Below are 17812 nucleotides of genomic sequence, written 5' to 3' on the forward strand. Positions count from 1 at the left end.
CAGGTAGTACTTAATATTTCATTAGTTAAAATAGTTCTGCTTTTTGGCATAAAAGCAGCTAAATAAAGCATTTTGCTGACATAAATATTTAATTTTGAAAGCATGTTTTATTTGATGTTTCAGGGTAATATGTTTGTCCTTATTAGCTAATATTAAATTTAGCCATGCATGTACATGTGGTGATATCACATTTAATTTAATACATTATAGTAACAAGATGCATCTAATATTTCACAAAGTACAGTGAGTAAAACATCCAGAATTGATTTAAGGCTACATAAACATAAATTTATTTGCAATGACAGTAGCACATTATATATAGAAATGTATTCTTACTCAAGAAAAATATCAAAACAGTGATCTAATTTTATGATCAATAAGGTAATGTAACAATGGAAAAGAATATATTTGTTTAATAATATAATTTTTCATACCTATCTCTTTTGTGAAAACATTAGAAAATCATTTTCTACTTATGATTGGCCACCTTCCTTATTATTATTATTATTATTATTATTATTATTTTATTATTATTGTTATTTTTTATATCAGACAGGAAACAACTGGGAAAACAAGCAGAAGGATGTTAATACAGGGAACTAGTTTAAAAGGCTTGAAAAGTGAAACCAGGCAAAAGAGGAAGAAGCAATCTGGAGGTATTTGCAATAGGAAGGAAATAAGCTAATGGAGGGCAAGGTAGGGGCTGAGATTTCCAGAATGAAGAACATAGTGACTACTATGCTGTGAACAGTGCTATGACCATGGCAGGAGATGGATATAGTGGGCACTGGAGCCAAGGGAGTAATCTACCCAGCAGTTGCTGACCTTATAGAGAGGAACCACATGGCCACTACCAGAACTGCTGAGAAAAGAACTGCTAGGATCAAAGCTGACATCATCAAAGAAACGCAACCACTTCCATAGTTTCTCCAGAAACAAAAGAAGGAAAAAAAGGAGGAATAATGCTTTCTCTCCCCTCTCTTTCTGATCTCTCACCTTGCCTCCTAATATGCCTAACCCATCAGAAAGGCAGCTGGCACAGATATTTGAGCAGAGTCTGAAAGTAACAGTATGAGAATGACAAACACCCAACAAGTAGTTGACCTAATCCGGTTATATTTTGCTTTCCTTTGGTTTTGTTTGTTTGTTTTATTTTTTTCCTCCTTGTAGGGGCTACTCACAAAGTGGTTAGATTGGATGGAGCATTTTGTACATGTATTAAATTTGAAAAAACACTAACTTGGAAAGCTAATGACATGGACTTCATCCAATGTGTGATTAAGAGTTATTGAAGGATCGATTATAAGTAGCAAAGTAAGGTAGCACATCATTTGACCTCAGTCAATTGTCCTGTGGAGTAAACATTAAGATTATAGGTAGGTAAGTCTAAAAGCAGAAGGACTTCGTTTTAAGAGTCTATCAAAAGAGGTTAGAATAAAAGAATATGAAGACACAAATTTAAATAGAGTTGCTGAGAATGGATATTAGTATGTGGAGTTGAAATCCATTTTATATACTTCATATTATATTTTAAGGCATCATACTCAATTAAAATTATAATATTAGAGTTAGAATGTCTAATGTCACCCTATATTTCTATTAGGTAAACACAGTAGCCATTCCAGCGTAATGACATGTTTTCTTTTTTAAAGATTTTATTTACTTATTGAGAGAGAGAGAGAGAGAGAGAGCACAAGCAGAGAGGGGCAGAGGGAGAGGGAAAAGTAGATTCCCTGCTGAGCAGGGAGCCCCACATGGGGCTAGATCTCAGGACCCTAAGATCATGACCTGAGCTGAAGGCAGACACTTCCACCTAGGTACCCTCAGAGTAATGTCAAGAGCCTTCTGTTTGCCAGGCCATTATTGCAGGACCTAGGCATTGTGGACACAGATGATTTCTCCACCATGATAAGTATTTATATTCTAGTGAGAACAGACGGACAATAAATTAGGGCCTAGGATAGGCAGATAGTGCTTTAGAAGTCATTGGTGGGTTGTAGACATCACTGGAAAAGACACATGAGTCACTATGCTTTTTAAAAAGATTTTAAATATATTTTTAAAGGAGAATGGAATTGAGGGCAACTGGGAGAGAGAGGTTTGCAAGCCACAGCATAAGACTGATGAAATAGTCTAAGTGAGAGATGATGGTGACTTGCACTGTGCCAAAAGCAGGGGAGGTAATGAGGAACCATTGTATATATTGTGGATATTTCCTCACAGTAGAGGCCATAGTTTCCACTGAATTATTAGATGCATGAAATGTGTGCGAGATATCAAGAATGATTTCAGGGCTTTTTAGCCTAAACAACAAGAAGACTAGACTTTACTCAAAGGGAATGAGGAGGCAAGAGATTTTTGAATTGAGATTTAGGTTTTGGACATAGTTCTGGTATGCTGATTAGCATTGATGTGAAAATATAAAATAGTGGTTAGATATATATAGTGTAGATGTCAGGGAAAAGGCTGTTGGAACATAAAAATGTTGCACCTATGAGAGGATCCATGCTATAATATTCAGAGCAAAATTTCATTTGAAGTCATGTCTCTGTCCACATATATAAAAAAGTACCTAGCCAGAGTGACACTGCATCATGATTATAAAGCTCACTGGACCATCACGAAGAAAATGTGTTTGCAGGATTTTTAAAATAGGACTCCAAAATAAAATGCCTACATGAACAGCTTTTTGGTTACAATAATGAGAATTTTAAAAATCTGGATTCTTCCTCTCACTCTTATCCACTCTCTTTTTCCCCTCTTTCTTCTCATTTTGTTATTCCTTCTTATTTTCTTAACTCATTAGTTTATTTTATAAGCATTATCTCCGATGTAACTGTCTAAATATTATGTTACTATTTTTTTAAAGATTTTTTAATTTTTATTTATTCATGACAGACAGAGAGAGAGGCAGAGACACAGGCAGAGGGAGAAGCAGGATCCCCTCAGGGAGCCGGACGTGGAACTCGATCCCAGGTTCCTGGGATCACACCCCAGCCGAAACTGCTGCTAAACTGCTGAGCCACCAGGGCTGCCCATATCATGTTACTATTAATAAAACTATGAAATTTAATGGCACCATCTCATATGCTATTCCCAAAGTTACATTTTTGTCACATTTACAAGAATATTCCAAATTCTGCACAAAATCAGCAAATACTTAAATGTATAAATTAAGTCCATTTCTTTCTCTACCACAGGACTAATGAAAATAATTAATTATAGTCCTCCATATAATTGTCCAGTTTTAAATGTACAGATAGTTTGGTCTTCACAGAATTTAATTTCTAAATATGTCCACCAGTACTTAGTTGATGAATATACTCTTTTTTTCTGTTTTGTCTGTATTTTTTGATCTAATGATGAAAAAATTACATTTTTTAATTCTTTCTCAAATCATTTCTCATAATTTAAATAATACTATGGCAATATTTTTAATATAAATTATTTTGTGCACATTTTTCATGCACTATTTTTTGCCCATGTTTATTTAATATTATACTTGCCAAGGTCTTCTATTTCAAGAATCCAATAGCTTATAAATTCAATTACTTTACTTTTCTTCTCATCTTACTTAACTCCATAGAGAATATTATTTCTATGATTCCTATGATATTCTATCAAAATTGCAACCAAATTCCAGAGTAATATGAGTTTCCTCAAGAAATAGAAATATTTATATTATAATTTAATAAGTATTTTAAAAATCCAGGGATCCCTGGGTGGCGCAGCGGTTTGGCGCCTGCCTTTGGCCCAGGGCGCGATCCTGGAAACCAGGATCGAATCCCACATCAGGCTCCCGGTGCATGGAGCCTGCTTCTCCCTCTGCCTATGTCTCTGCCTCTCTCTCTCTCTCTCTCTCTCTCTCTGTGTGACTATCATAAATAAATAAAAATTAAAAAAAAATCCTTTTTAAGTTAAGCATTATGAATTTGATACCGAGGACATATTAACAGTTATGAATTATGATAAATGCCGATTCTTAAACCTAACTAGATATTTGCTTCAGTTATTAGTCTATGATTCTAACTTTGTCTATGTCCCTAAGTAGAAGCATGAGAAATGGGGGTGTAAATAAACAAGAACTGCCTTTTCTTTTTCTGTTATTTCCACTAAAACATAGTCAATGCATTTGTCTATTGGTATTTATCTTACTTTCTTTAGTTTTTTCATATTAGAATACAATCATTTCAATAAAATGTATTCCTTTGATTCTAACCCATGCTTACTAGATAGTCACATAGCCCTTTGGATACAGACACTAACTCATGTTTCTTTGTTTTACTTTATAGTATCTGATGCTTTGGTGCCTATTAGTAGGGGAACAAATATCTCTAGCTCCTAGAATAATCTTGTGGTTTTTTTGCTTATTTTCCCAGTGTAAATGTTAACAAGATGCTCTCAAAAGAGACCCAAACCAGAAGCAAAAATTACAGACATATGGCAATCTATTAGCCTTATAGAAATAATTCATGATTTTTATTTCTTTCATGTAGGATCAATGGTTACCTTAGTTTAGCTTCTCATGTGAGAACTTCATTAACTTTATAGTAATGTGACTCCAGGGTGCCTGGATGGCTAATCAGTTAAGTGTCTAACCTGTGATTTTGGCTCAGATCATGATCTCATGGGCTGTTGATCAAACCCCAAGTGGTATTCCACTTGGGGAGTCCACTTGAGATTCTCTCCCTCCATCCCTCCTCCCACTTGTGCTTGCTTGCCCACTCACTGTAAGATAAATCTTTAAAAGAAAAAACAGAAATGTAATACTCATTCTCCTTCAATTCATGTTAAAAATAAAATATTTCAATTGTCCTAATAATTATCAAGGAAATGTTAAAAAATTGAAATATTCTGGTGTTACTTTATTCTAATCAATGTTAACATTATAATATTAACTTGTAACAGAAAAAAGATATATTACAGGATATTTTTATGTTTATTTTATTTTATTTTTTTATTTATTTTTATGTTTAAAGTAGGAAAACAGGAGGTGGCAATATCTACTATAACTTCAAGTCATATTTCCATGTTTTATCAAAACTAACTTATATACATATATTAGTTTATTAAAATATCAATTGTTATTTTCCGTGTTAGTAAATATCATTCAAGAAGTCCTAGGATAAAAAAAAAAAAAAAAAAAAAAAAAAAAAAAAGAAGTCCTAGGATATTGGGGTGCCTGCCTGTCTCAGTCAGTAGAGCATTCTACTCTTGATCTCAGGGTTGTAAGCTCAAGCCCCATGTAGAGTGTAGAGTTTACTTAAGAATGCCTAGGATAAAAAAATAATAATAAAAATAAAAAATAAAAAAGATAAACAAAACAAAACAAAACAAAAAAAGAACCCCTAGGATATTGAACATGGAATATCAGGATTCATAAAGACATTGTTTCTAAAGTAAAACAGAATATTTATACTATTATCTGATTATATTTGCTAATGTTTATTGGATTTAATTATCTTCAGTGTTTTGTAAATTTTTTTTTTAATTTTTTTTTTAATTTTTATTTTTTTTTAATTTATGATAGTCACAGAGAGAGAGAGAGAGAGAGAGGCAGAGACACAGGCGGAGGGAGAAGCAGGCTCCATGCACCGGGAGCCTGATGTGGGATTCGATCCCGGGTCTCCAGGATCGCGCCCTGGGCCAAAGGCAGGCGCCAAACCGCTGCGCCACCCAGGGATCCCAGTGTTTTGTAAATTTTACAATCGTTTTATTTTGGTGCTGTAAAAAAGTGATTTCTAAAATATACTTTATATACAGTAAAACAATTCACAATATAGATATAATTTAATATTTAATTTTAACCATTGTTCAATTTAAAATGTTTGGGTCTGGGGATCCCTGGGTGGCGCAGCGGTTTGGCGCCCGCCTTTGGCCCAGGGCGTGATCCTGGAGACCCGGGATCGAATCCCACATCAGGCTCCCAGTGCATGGAGCCTGCTTCTCCCTCTGCCTGTGTCTCTGCCTCTCTCTCTCTCTCTCTCTGTATGACTATCATAAATAAATAAATAAAAAAAAAAAATTAATAAAAAAAAAAAAATGTTTGGGTCTGAATTATTATTATTTTAAAATAATAGGTTAGTGGACTGAGTGATTTTGCATTTTACATAAAAATTATTATTTGATAATAATAAATTACCTCATAAATCATGTCCAAATACACTCAAACTAGGTAGAGAAATGATTCCTCAAATGTTGTATATCGCTGTATTCTCATATTGATATTTTCTTTATGGTATATTACAATGAAGACAGATTATAATTTTATTTAATCTAAAATCATTACAGAAAGTTATCAAAAGGTAATGTCATCCACCAATTGTGTGTGTATATATAAAGAGATAATCATCTCAAAGACAGTTGTGAAAATTTATAAGAAAGTGATGTCGAGCACAATGGGTAAAATTAATGGTTATGTACAGTCTGTTAAAGTACTTGTTATAGTCTCAATTGCTTCTATTCGATATCTTTGAAAACAAAATACTTAAAAACAATCAAAACTATTCTGAAAAAGAGTCCTTGCTTTTCTAACTTTTAGAATATCCAGGTTAGGGGATCCCTGGGTGGCGCAGCGGTTTGGCGCCTGCCTTTGGCCCAGGGCGCGATCCTGAAGACCCGGGATCGAATCCCACATCGGGCTCCCGGTGCATGGAGCCTGCTTCTCCCTCTGCCTGTGTCTCTGCCTCTCTCTCTCTCTCTCTCTCTCTGTGACTATCATAAATAAATAAATAAAAAAAATAAAAATAAATTTAGAATATCCAGGTTAAATTGCATAATGTCTTTATCAAAACACCTTTAATCGTTACCAGCATAAGCCTTTATTTAAAACTCTCCAGTGCTCGCTTCGGCAGCACATATACTAAAATTGGAACGATACAGAGAAGATTAGCATGGCCCCTGCGCAAGGATGACACGCAAATTCGTGAAGCGTTCCATATTTTTTATGAGAGACCCACACAAGTCTTGAGATCTGTGGGGTGGAATAAGAGCTGGAAAGTCTAGAGAAGTTTTCTGAGTGGACATGGCATTTGAGCGGAGTCTCAAGTGTTGTAGAAATACTTCTTCTCATCAATTAATAAATGTTTACTGGAGAAAATGTGCAAAAAAATAAAAAATAAAAAAAAAATAAAACTCTCCAACTGCAATATTTATTTACTTTGTGTACAGTTTAATGCTTTATCAAAGTCCATAAAACCAATGAATAGTGTAGAATCTCAAAATCTTTTCTATGAATATTTTAGGTTAAATAAAATTTTAATTTGTCTTCACCATTTGACTATATCATAAAAAATATAAAACAACTATATCTATATTATATATCTTCACAGGGACATTGATTAAATGTGTCATTTCTTTTTTAAGAACAAACCCTTTAATGGCTGGAAAAAGTAGACAAACAAAATTCCATACTTCTAATATACATGTTTTATGGATAAATAACATGTCATATAATTTTCATGTTTTGCCAAACTGAGTGATAATCAATAATATCTTTCTGGGAAACAGAACAAGCCATTAATTTCGAGTTCAACTCTCATCTATGTCTCTTGGATAAATGGATCAAACAATTATCAATATGGAAAAATACAAAATATGCATTTGTAGAGTTTTTTTTTTTCTTAGTAAATGTAGAGGATCAGAAGAAATACAGTAAAGTTCATATTATAAGGTATGTATAATACGCCTATTAGAAGTCTTTGGAATGTACCCCCAAAAAGACAGCAGGTATGGAGGGGGGGATCACTTCACTCAATGTTAAGGATTTCAAGCTTCTAAAGACACATATGATCTCATCCCATCTCTTCTTCTCTTCCTCCTTTTTCTTTCCTTCCCTTTTCCTAATTGGAAAGCTTTATCAATGATTGGGGATGTAATAAGGTTCTCATCTCTTTCTTGCTCATAGTTTTGCCTCATGTAATTCAAGCAACAGCATTTAATGGGTATTTACTAGTTTTATACCCAAAATAAAAATCCTAAGGATGTTAAACTAGGAGGAAGAAAAAAATCCAGCTTATAAGAGCATACCACATACTTGAAGAATTACACTTAGCTATATAATTCAAGTTTATTGTAAGTATCAATAATTGAGTGCTACAGGAAGAAAATTTGGATGGCTATGAAAGAACTTTCTAACTCTCACATCTGTTATCAAGAGTCAATAGCAATAGTAGTAAATATCTGCTAAATGCCAGACATTGTTCCAATTGATGTACTTATATTAACTAATTTAAAACTGACAAAAACTTGAGAGATTAGTACTATTTTCATTAACATTTTACCAGTGAGAAAACAGATGGGGAGAGAAGTAAACTGCACAATATCATACAATAGCAAATGGCAACACCGAGATTTATTCCAGGAAGTCCAGCACCAGAGTTATCATTTAATGTCTTTGTAGCTAATTAGATGAAAGCTGGATAGGTTTATCACCAAAATAACTATGGTAAAAATAGCATTTAGCATGTGCTAGGCATTGTGCTAAATTTTTACAAGCATCATCCTACTTATCCTCACAATATAGCTATAGGATATTTCCTAGTATTAACCCCCTTTATCCCAAGTTTATTGGGATGAAATCCCTTATTTAATATCAAATTGCTGATAAGCAGTAGAATATGTGTTTTTCAATTGTAAATTCTAGAATCCAATCTTACAGTCATAACTTCAACTGCTTCTTAAAACTCCAACTTTGGATTAATACATCCATTAACAATTTTAGGTGATTGTGCAAGGTGGGGACACCAAAATAGATTTAAGTTTCTGGCATCCATTAATCGCACCGTACTTCAAATGTTTTCAGTAGTTCAACTACACTGTCTTTGCAATTTTGGTCATTTATAGTTTTAAAGATAAGTAGTTCAAGATAAAAACATTATAAAAGTTTGGCAATAGATGCACAAGATAGAAAAATTGAAAATGCTAAATTTTGAAGAAAATTTCTACTAATATATTGCATGGATCCTGGATAAAATGTTGATTCTGAAGATGAAACTCTAAAGTCACTGGAAAGAATGAGTTTTAAGTAAATGGAGTAACTCTAGATACAGAGAGTTGAGGACATTCTTAAACTATGTTTTTGACGGAAGAAAAAGTTTTCTCCCCGGATAGTGGTATTATAATATTTGTGCATCTCTAAGGTTCAGAAAATAAGGGGAAAAACCTGAAGTATTTAAAGGACGAAAATATTTAATAGTGAAAAAGAAAATATTTAACAACAAAATAATGAATTTAAGGTTGAGGAATGAAGGTCATGGAGAACATTCACTAGGTTTCATGTTATCAAAAATTTGCAGAAACTGTAGGAAAAACCCAGTGATGAGCTCAATTGTTTGTAATATCAAAACAAATTGCTTTAAACAAGAATTCTGGTAAGGTGATGGGAAAATCTCACCTCTAACACCTGCTAGATATCTACCTTCCAATACGTACTAATAACTTAGGCTTTTAGTTCACGTTCCAAATCATATGGAAGTGGCAAAAACTAATAGAGAACAATCCTGGCAAGAGATGTATTTGGCAAGCATAATTCCAAGATCTACAGATACTTCAATACAGTGGAAAGACTATAAAAAAGTGAAAATGAATGCTAGTCACCTACCTTTCTAGCTATATCTGTATTATAATCAGAGTCATATTTATTTTTACCCTAATCCCTATCCATATGTACATCAGTATCTATACTAGATCTATACCTAGGCACATGTTCCATACATTGTAAATTTGCCTTTCTCACACAGGATGCCTTTTTCAGGAATTTTATATTTGAAAGAAGTTTCAGCTCATTTAGTCCCAACAAATGATATAATTACTCAAATATTGCCACAGTCATCTTTTCCTCTGATATTACAATTACTGACATCTTGACATAACCATGAATTATTGTGCTGTGCTTCATGTACCCCAATATCAATAGGACACGCATGATTTATTCTCACAGAACAGTCATTACTTTAAATATCTACTTGTTCCTGTGGTTTTCCCATTCATTTTGAAATTAAATAGATTAACAGTTCACTTCAGCAAAGAATTCCCTGTATATCTCCCGGACCATTTTTAAGAACTGTAACACCAAAGTAAAATTGTAAGATAATTCATATCAAATTTTTCTCACTATGAGTAATGAGAAATCATCATAATAATGCTGGCATTATAATACAATTTGTCTTAACCATAGTATAACACAGAATGCAAATGAAAGGGCAGTGGATTTTGAGACACAGTACTAATGAAACTAACACTTAGTGGCTATTTCTTTGATTCCAGAAAATACACCAGGCCATTCCATATGAATTTTCTTAGTTAACCATCACAAATTCCAGGGACTTGGGATAATGTTACCACATTTTTTTTAAAAATATCTGTTCATTAGAGACACAGAGAGAGATGCAGAGTGCAGAGACAAGGGCAGAGGGAAGAGCAGGCTTCATGGGGAGCCCAATGTGGAACTCAATCTGAGGCCCCTGGGATCATGCTCTGAGCCTAAGGCAGATGCTTAACCACTGAGCCACCCAGGAGTCTTGACCACTTATGTTTTAAAATAAAGCTTTTGCTCTCTTTTTGCCGTTTCCCATTCTCCGTGTCTGTATCCACCCAATCTCCTTACAAGCAGTAATATCCTAATATCCTTTTGATTTTAAAAATATAGTTTTTACATTTATTCTTTAACTAGAGAATGTTTAAATTATTGTTGACTGAGAGGGGCATTAAATATGCACATACAGAAACATAAAATACATATATTTTTATATAAATATTTTATATCAAAATTTTATATATAAAAATTATATAAAACTTTATATATACAATATATAAGATATATTAACATACAATATATACAATATTAACATATAATATATGTTATATATATTTATATATGTTATATATTATATAAATATCATAATATATTTATGTTTGTGTATGTATACATATTTTTGTTTAAAGAGGCTTTTGATTACATTGTTAGAGATAGTATGGATCCAGTCATTCTTGATATTCAGTCTCTTAGAAATAACACCTCACTGTTAAAAGCTGGTAAACTTATTTACATAATGAGACAGTATCATTCTTATCCATCATCTTTGGTGCTTTAAAGGTTTCCATTACATTAAGCCATAAAATGGCACATTAATTGCCATCAATTTCTAAAAATTTTTAAATAAACAGCCTCTTATTTAAAGAGCATACCTTGGCATTATAAATGACTTTCTTATAATTTGAATTTCAATCAATTTTGTATTAATTATCAAATAATTATTTTAGTATTTTTCATATTAGTCATTGATATAAAGTTTTAAGTTCATTAGTTAATTTTCCCTAAAACTAGTTACTCATTATGATGTTAAGCATCATTAATGTTCCTGAATCTTTGTGAAAGGAAATGTTTAAAGAATGCTTTCATCTACAAGGACTTATGGGAAGTAACAGGATCACTCATTTGAAGTGCATGACCTTTAAAACATACAATAACCTCTGATATTTCTCAAGTACCCAAATTAGTAAAATGATCCTATGGAAAAAGATCATGCTTATCTATAAAATATTATACTTTTAGATTACCCAGAAAACATGTTAGGTTCAAGTGCAATGCATGTATGTTTAAATATTGTAATTTATAATTCATATAATTTACATTCATATTGTAATTTGAAATTCAATTCATAATTCATATTTATAATTCATATAATTCAAAAATTAAACAGCATGCTAGTTTTACTTGGAAAATAAATTTTAAAACTATATAGTTATATCCTGAAAGATACTTCAAATAGAAGTGCATAAGATATATGATCTTCCTTTAACTTTTCAGGTTAATATTATGGTAAATGGTAAGTCTTTCTAAACAGAAGTGTCTACATAGACTATCTGAATTTTCTTAACAATTGAAGTCCTTTGCATCCTTGTGATACTTGAGGACACTGTTACAAGAACACAGTTTCTTGGTTTGAAAAAGAAAGTGTTCTGATGGCATTCATCTTCTCCTACCATCCACCCTCATTCATTAACTTAACAGCTATTTATTGAGGGTCATCTTAAATGATATGTACTGCGTGAAAGCACTGATGATAAACTAGTGAGTTCTAAGGACTTCACAAAGGTTAGCGTCCAAAAGAGAAGACATGCTTTATAAATAATCACACATAAATATTAAATTATAAATAAAATCTTGTAAAGAAAAGACTTACCTTAGAAATATTGAAGATTCAGTTACAGACCACTACAATAAAGGGATTATTGCAATAAAGCAAGCCAAATGTAGTTTTTTTTTTTTTTTTTTGGTTTCTCAGTGCACATAAAATCTGTGCTTACACTGCACTGTGGTCTATTGAGTGGTGCAATAGCATATGTAAAAAAAGAACATGCCTTAAATTAAAAAATACTTTATTGCTAAAACTACTAATCAATCTCTGATCTTTCAGTGAGTCATAATTTTTTTGCTGATGGAGTCTTGTCACTGTGTTGGTGGATGCTGACTGATCAGGGTGGTGGTTGCTAAAGGTTGGGGTGGCTATGGCAATTTTTTTTTTCTTTTTAAGATTTTATTTATTTATTAGAGAGAGAGAGAGAGAGAGAGAGGGGCACAGACTCAGGCAGAGGGAGAAGCAGGCTCCATGCAGGCATCCCGATGCAGGACTCGATCCCGGGTTTCCAGGATCAGGCCCTGGACTGCAGGCAGCACTAAACCGCTGAGCCAGCCACCCCAGGAATTTCTTAAAATAAGAAAATAATGATATTTGCTATGTCAATTGACTGTTCTTTTCATAAGAATTTCACTATAGCATGCAATGCTGTTTGATAGCATTTACCTACAGCAGAACATGTTTCAAAACTGGAGTCAATCCTCTCATATTCCAGCATGGTTTATCAATTAATTATTTAATATTCTAAATCCTTTGTTGTCATTTCAACAGTCTTCACAGTATCCTCAGCAGGAGTAGATTCTACCTCAAGAAACCCCTTATTTGTTCATCCATAAGAAGCAACCCCTCATCCTTTAAAGTTTTATCATGAGATTATTGCACTTCAGTTAATATAACAGGGTCAAATAATAACATCAAAGCCCAGGATCACAGGTCACTGTGAAAAATATTATTATAATGAAAAAGATTGAAATATTGTAAGAATTACAAAATGTGACACAAATATAGTGAGCAAATGCAGTTGGAAAAACAGCATCAACAGAACTGTTCAATGCAGGATTGCCACAAACCTCCAATTGTAAAAATAATAATAATAATAATATCTAAAAAGTTAAAAAAAAGCAGAGCTCAATAAAACAAGGTATACCTATAACTAATAGGATTCATAACTGAAAGAGCTTATTTTCAGATTAATAAGGTAAGGTATTACAGGCGGGAGGAAAACAAATTCTTGGAAATCCACATATTGATAACTATCACGGAAATAAGTCTAATACATACATCCTTTCTTATTTATTGAGTTGAAAAAGAATACTAAATCTCATAATATAAAACATGTCACTACCTGTTGATTATTTATAGATGACTGTAGAAAACTAGTTTTTAATAAAAAGAAAACATTCTCTGCATTGTCCACTATTATTTTGGGTAATTTAAATAGTGTAGTGTCCTAAATATTGTCTAAAAATACTGATTATTTAACATATGCAAATAGGTATAAAGTGAGTTTGCGTGTAAAATAATTGTGTGTTTATTTGCACATTAGTTCAAATATTTAATATTTTTTACTTAATCAACATGTCAAAGACAATGATAGGATAAACAGCATGTTCAACAGATAATGGGACACAGTAAGTCATAGTTTTGGACTTGGATCTCCTATGAACTTGATCAAATTATTTAATTTCTCCCATTCTCTTGTGCCTTCTAGGTGAATTGCATATTTCACTTGTATAAAGAAATTTTTCTTCTAAAGTTATAGTCAAATAAATTTTGCACTAATAGGTTTTGAATCTACTCATTTTGCAGATCAACATGGGTCTCAGTGACTTAGTGTGGTCACTAGGTTGTATAGGATTTCCATTTTCATTTATGGAGCAAATTAGTATTTTAAACACCTTTAAAACTTTGCATGCCAAATCCAAAAGAAAGCTATGAGTTGGTTTCATATTTCTGGGGCAACAAATTACTTAGTAGTTTAAACAGCATAAATGTGTTACTTTGCAGTCTAGGAAAATGAAGTCCATGATGGATTTAACTGGATGAAAATCCAGGTGTCGACAGGTCTGTCTTCCTTCTGGAGGCATTAGATGAGAATTTGTTCCTTGCCTTTTCTAGCTAGTGGAGGCTGCTTGGCATTCTTTGGCTTAATTCCTCTGCCATCTTCACAGCCAGCAATCACATCACTCTAACCTCTACTCTGTTATCCCCTCTCCTATTCTCTTTCTAACTTTCCTGTTTCTCTCTTATAAAGATCCTTTTGATTACTCTGAACCCATTCAGATAATCTAAGGTAATCAGATAATCTCCTAGTCTTAAAACATCTGTAACATTCCTTTTTTCATATAAGGTGAGATATTTCAAAATTCCAGGGACTAGAGCCTGGGTATTTTGGGAGGGCCATCACTCAAAACATAACATTAGATGTATAATTGTAATAGGCATAACATCCTAGCAGGTTATGATGTAACTAGTTTTTCAGAATTCTTGTGTGGTGCAAAACCATTCTTCTTTTTTTGCCCCTTCCTCATAGTGTTTCTTTTTTTGTGTGCGTATGAAAAACAAGTATGAGCATTTAAAGTGAGAAGTATTTTATTTATATAGATTCAAATCAAGAAGTAAAGTTTCAATACCTCCAGAAACTTATATAATAACTAATTAGTTACTGAATGACCCTGCAATTCTACCACTAGATATATTCCCAGTAGAAATATGTATGTATGCTTACAAAACAAGTAAACAAAAATTTATGGCAGTATTATTTATAAAAGACCCAACTGGAAATAGAAAAATCTGCTAGCAGCAGAATGGCTAAACAAATTGAGGTATAAAATGAAATCCTATATAGTACTGAAAGTTAATTTCCATATTACTGCTGCAATAGTACAAACAATGCTGAGTCAGGAAAGCCATAGTGAAATAATTATATTATATATAATTTCATTTATATAAAGCTTTAAAACATGCAAAATTAATTTGTTTAGCTAGAAGTCAGGCAAGTGGTTATCTTTAGGGAGGAATGAGATAGTAATGAATGGGAGGAAATATAAACAGACATTCAGTATTTCTTGTCTTTCGTTTCTTGATCTAAAATATTTAATTTGTGAAAATTCAGCAGTATGTACAATTTTGACTTGTAATCCTCTTTATGTAAGTTTTAGTTCATTAAACATATTTGTAAATAAAAGGCCAAGATTATATAATTAAATTATAAAGGCATAATCTTTTATGTAGATAAAAGTATAGCCTTTTATGTATATAAAAGAGTAGTATATTCTGGTCATAACTGACATATCTTTAAAAATAAGGATACCAAAAATTTATAGGCTAAAAGGTGTTCTAGACTAGTTCTAGTAAATTAGGTTTTAGGTTATTACTACCAGATAAGACAAAGATTAAGATCAAATCATTATTAGACATAGATTAGGGGCACCTGAGTGGCTCAATCAGTTAAGCATCCGACTCTTGATTTCAGCACAGATCATGATCTCATGGTTCTGAAATTGAGCCCTACATTAGGCTCTGTGCTGGGCATGGAACCTGCTTAAGATTCTCTCTTCCTCTCTCTTTCTGTACCCCCCTCAAAAGAAAAAAAAGAAAAAAGAAAAGAAAAGAAATAGAGTAGCACTTCATAAAGAAAAATGTTTACTTCACTAGGAAATATAATTTAAACTTGTATACACTTAATAATTTAGCTCCAAATATATTTTAAAATGAACATAACTACAAGGATAATTATAAAAATCACAACCCTATTGTGAGATTTTAGCATATCTCTTTCAGTAGCTAGTAGATCAGATTTTAAAAATTTAGTCAGCACAGAGAACACCTGAGCATAATTAATATATTTAACTAAAAGATATATTGTATGCTGCTCCCATCTAATGATAAATACTCATAATAGTAGCCAGAATGATCCCAGAATAATGGTTCTTTAAAAAATTGTGAGTATATCGCATGGTAAAAATAACTATGCAAATGGAATTGAGACAGATGTCATAAAAGAAGATATCTGAATTTAAAATAAAGAAGATACCTGAATTATCAACCCGAACACAATTTAATTATATGCACATTTAACAGTTGGGAACTCTCTTCTTCTAGAGGCAGAAGAGGTAGCCTCAGAAGGATGAGGTAGAAGGAAAGACCAGAGAGATTTAAAGAATGAGAACGTGGACCGTTCTTGTTGACTCTCACGATGGAGGAATGGCAGTCTCAAACTAACAAATGCAGGCAATCCCTAAAGCCTGAGAATGACCCAAAGTCAACAGCCAGCAAGGAAACAGGACCTTAGTCCTACAGCTACATGGAATTTAATTCTGGCAACAGCCTTATACATTTGGAAGTGAAAGCAAATTCTGCTCCAGAGGTTCCAGAAGCAATGCAGCCCAGCTAACACCTTGATTTCGGCTTCATGAAACTCAAAGCAGAGAATCAGCTGAGCTACCTTCTACCAATACCTATGTAACTATGAGACAACTAATAAAGTGTTTTAAGTTTGTGGAATTTGGATTAGCAATAGAAAAATAATACACTTTTCTTTATAAGAAAACTAGGTGCATAACAAAAAAATTACAATATCAGACCCATAAAGCAAATCTCAAGAATTTCAAAGGATTAAATTCATACAGAAAATGATATCTAATTGCAATTCAAATTAGTAAATCAACTATACTTCTAATCATGAGCCAAATAGCTTATGTACTTATGTGGTGAAAAGAGGAATATTTAAAGCTTTAAATGCTTATAAAACCTAGAGGAACTACCAGATAAGTACACACAAGTGAGCTTTTCCAAGAATGTTGATGAAAACGGAAATTAAAAACAACTTGAATGTCCATCAACAGTAGAATAATGAATTTAGTGTGGTATATTTATGGCAATAGATTCCTATACAGCAGTGGTTCCCAAATGTTTTCCATGAATCCTTGAAGGTCCTGAGACATTTTTAGGGAGTTCAGAAGATCAAAACTGTTTCCATAATGATACTGAGACATTAGTCACACCTTTATCACTGTGTTGACATTTGCCCCCATGATACAAAAGTAATGATGGGTGAAAATGCTGATGCATTAAAAATCAAAATTAGTGACTTCAAACTGTAAAAATAGTCATTAATCATTGTATTCTTTACTGCCACACACTTTTAGTGTGAAAAAAGTCCATTGTACTTAAGAATATTCCTGTTGAAGCTATAGTTATTTCATTAAATGTCTACCTTGTAAAGGCCCTCTTTTTAATGACCTGTGTAACAAAATGAAAAGTATGCAGGGATCCCTGGGTGGTGCAGCGGTTTGGCGCCTGCCTTTGGCCCAGGGCGCGATCCTGGAGACCCGGGATCGAGTACCGCGTCGGGCCCCGGTGCATGGAGCCCGCTTCTCCCTCTGCCTGTGTCTCTGCCTCTCTCTCTCTCTCTCTGTGACTATCATAAATAAATAAAAAATTTTAAAAAAAAGTATGCAAACAAAACAAAACAATCTTTTCTATGCTTACCAAAATATGATGGTTGTTCAAGCAAAAACAGTTGTATGATTGAGTTGTCAGCTGAACTAGCCACTTTTTCATCAAACATTCTTTTTACTAAAACGACTGACATAAACTATAGTCACATTTGGGTATTTGGTATATATTTTTTCCAACACAGGCACACAAACACACACACACACACACAC

General features: G+C 32.9%; 1 protein-coding gene and 1 non-coding gene across 4 annotated transcripts in view; both read left to right on the top strand.

The window, feature by feature from the left end:
• The window catches only part of CSMD3 (CUB and Sushi multiple domains 3), a 1188176-nt gene that overhangs the window by 152534 nt on the left and 1017830 nt on the right, over positions 1 to 17812 (top strand). The window lies entirely within an intron of this gene.
• Positions 6839 to 6945, top strand: LOC121499226. Its single transcript, XR_005990054.1, has one exon. It is a non-coding gene; the product is annotated as a U6 spliceosomal RNA (small nuclear RNA).

This window comes from Vulpes lagopus, chromosome 9 (genome assembly GCF_018345385.1).
Source record: "Vulpes lagopus strain Blue_001 chromosome 9, ASM1834538v1, whole genome shotgun sequence".
Taxonomy (NCBI): Eukaryota; Metazoa; Chordata; class Mammalia; order Carnivora; family Canidae; genus Vulpes; species Vulpes lagopus.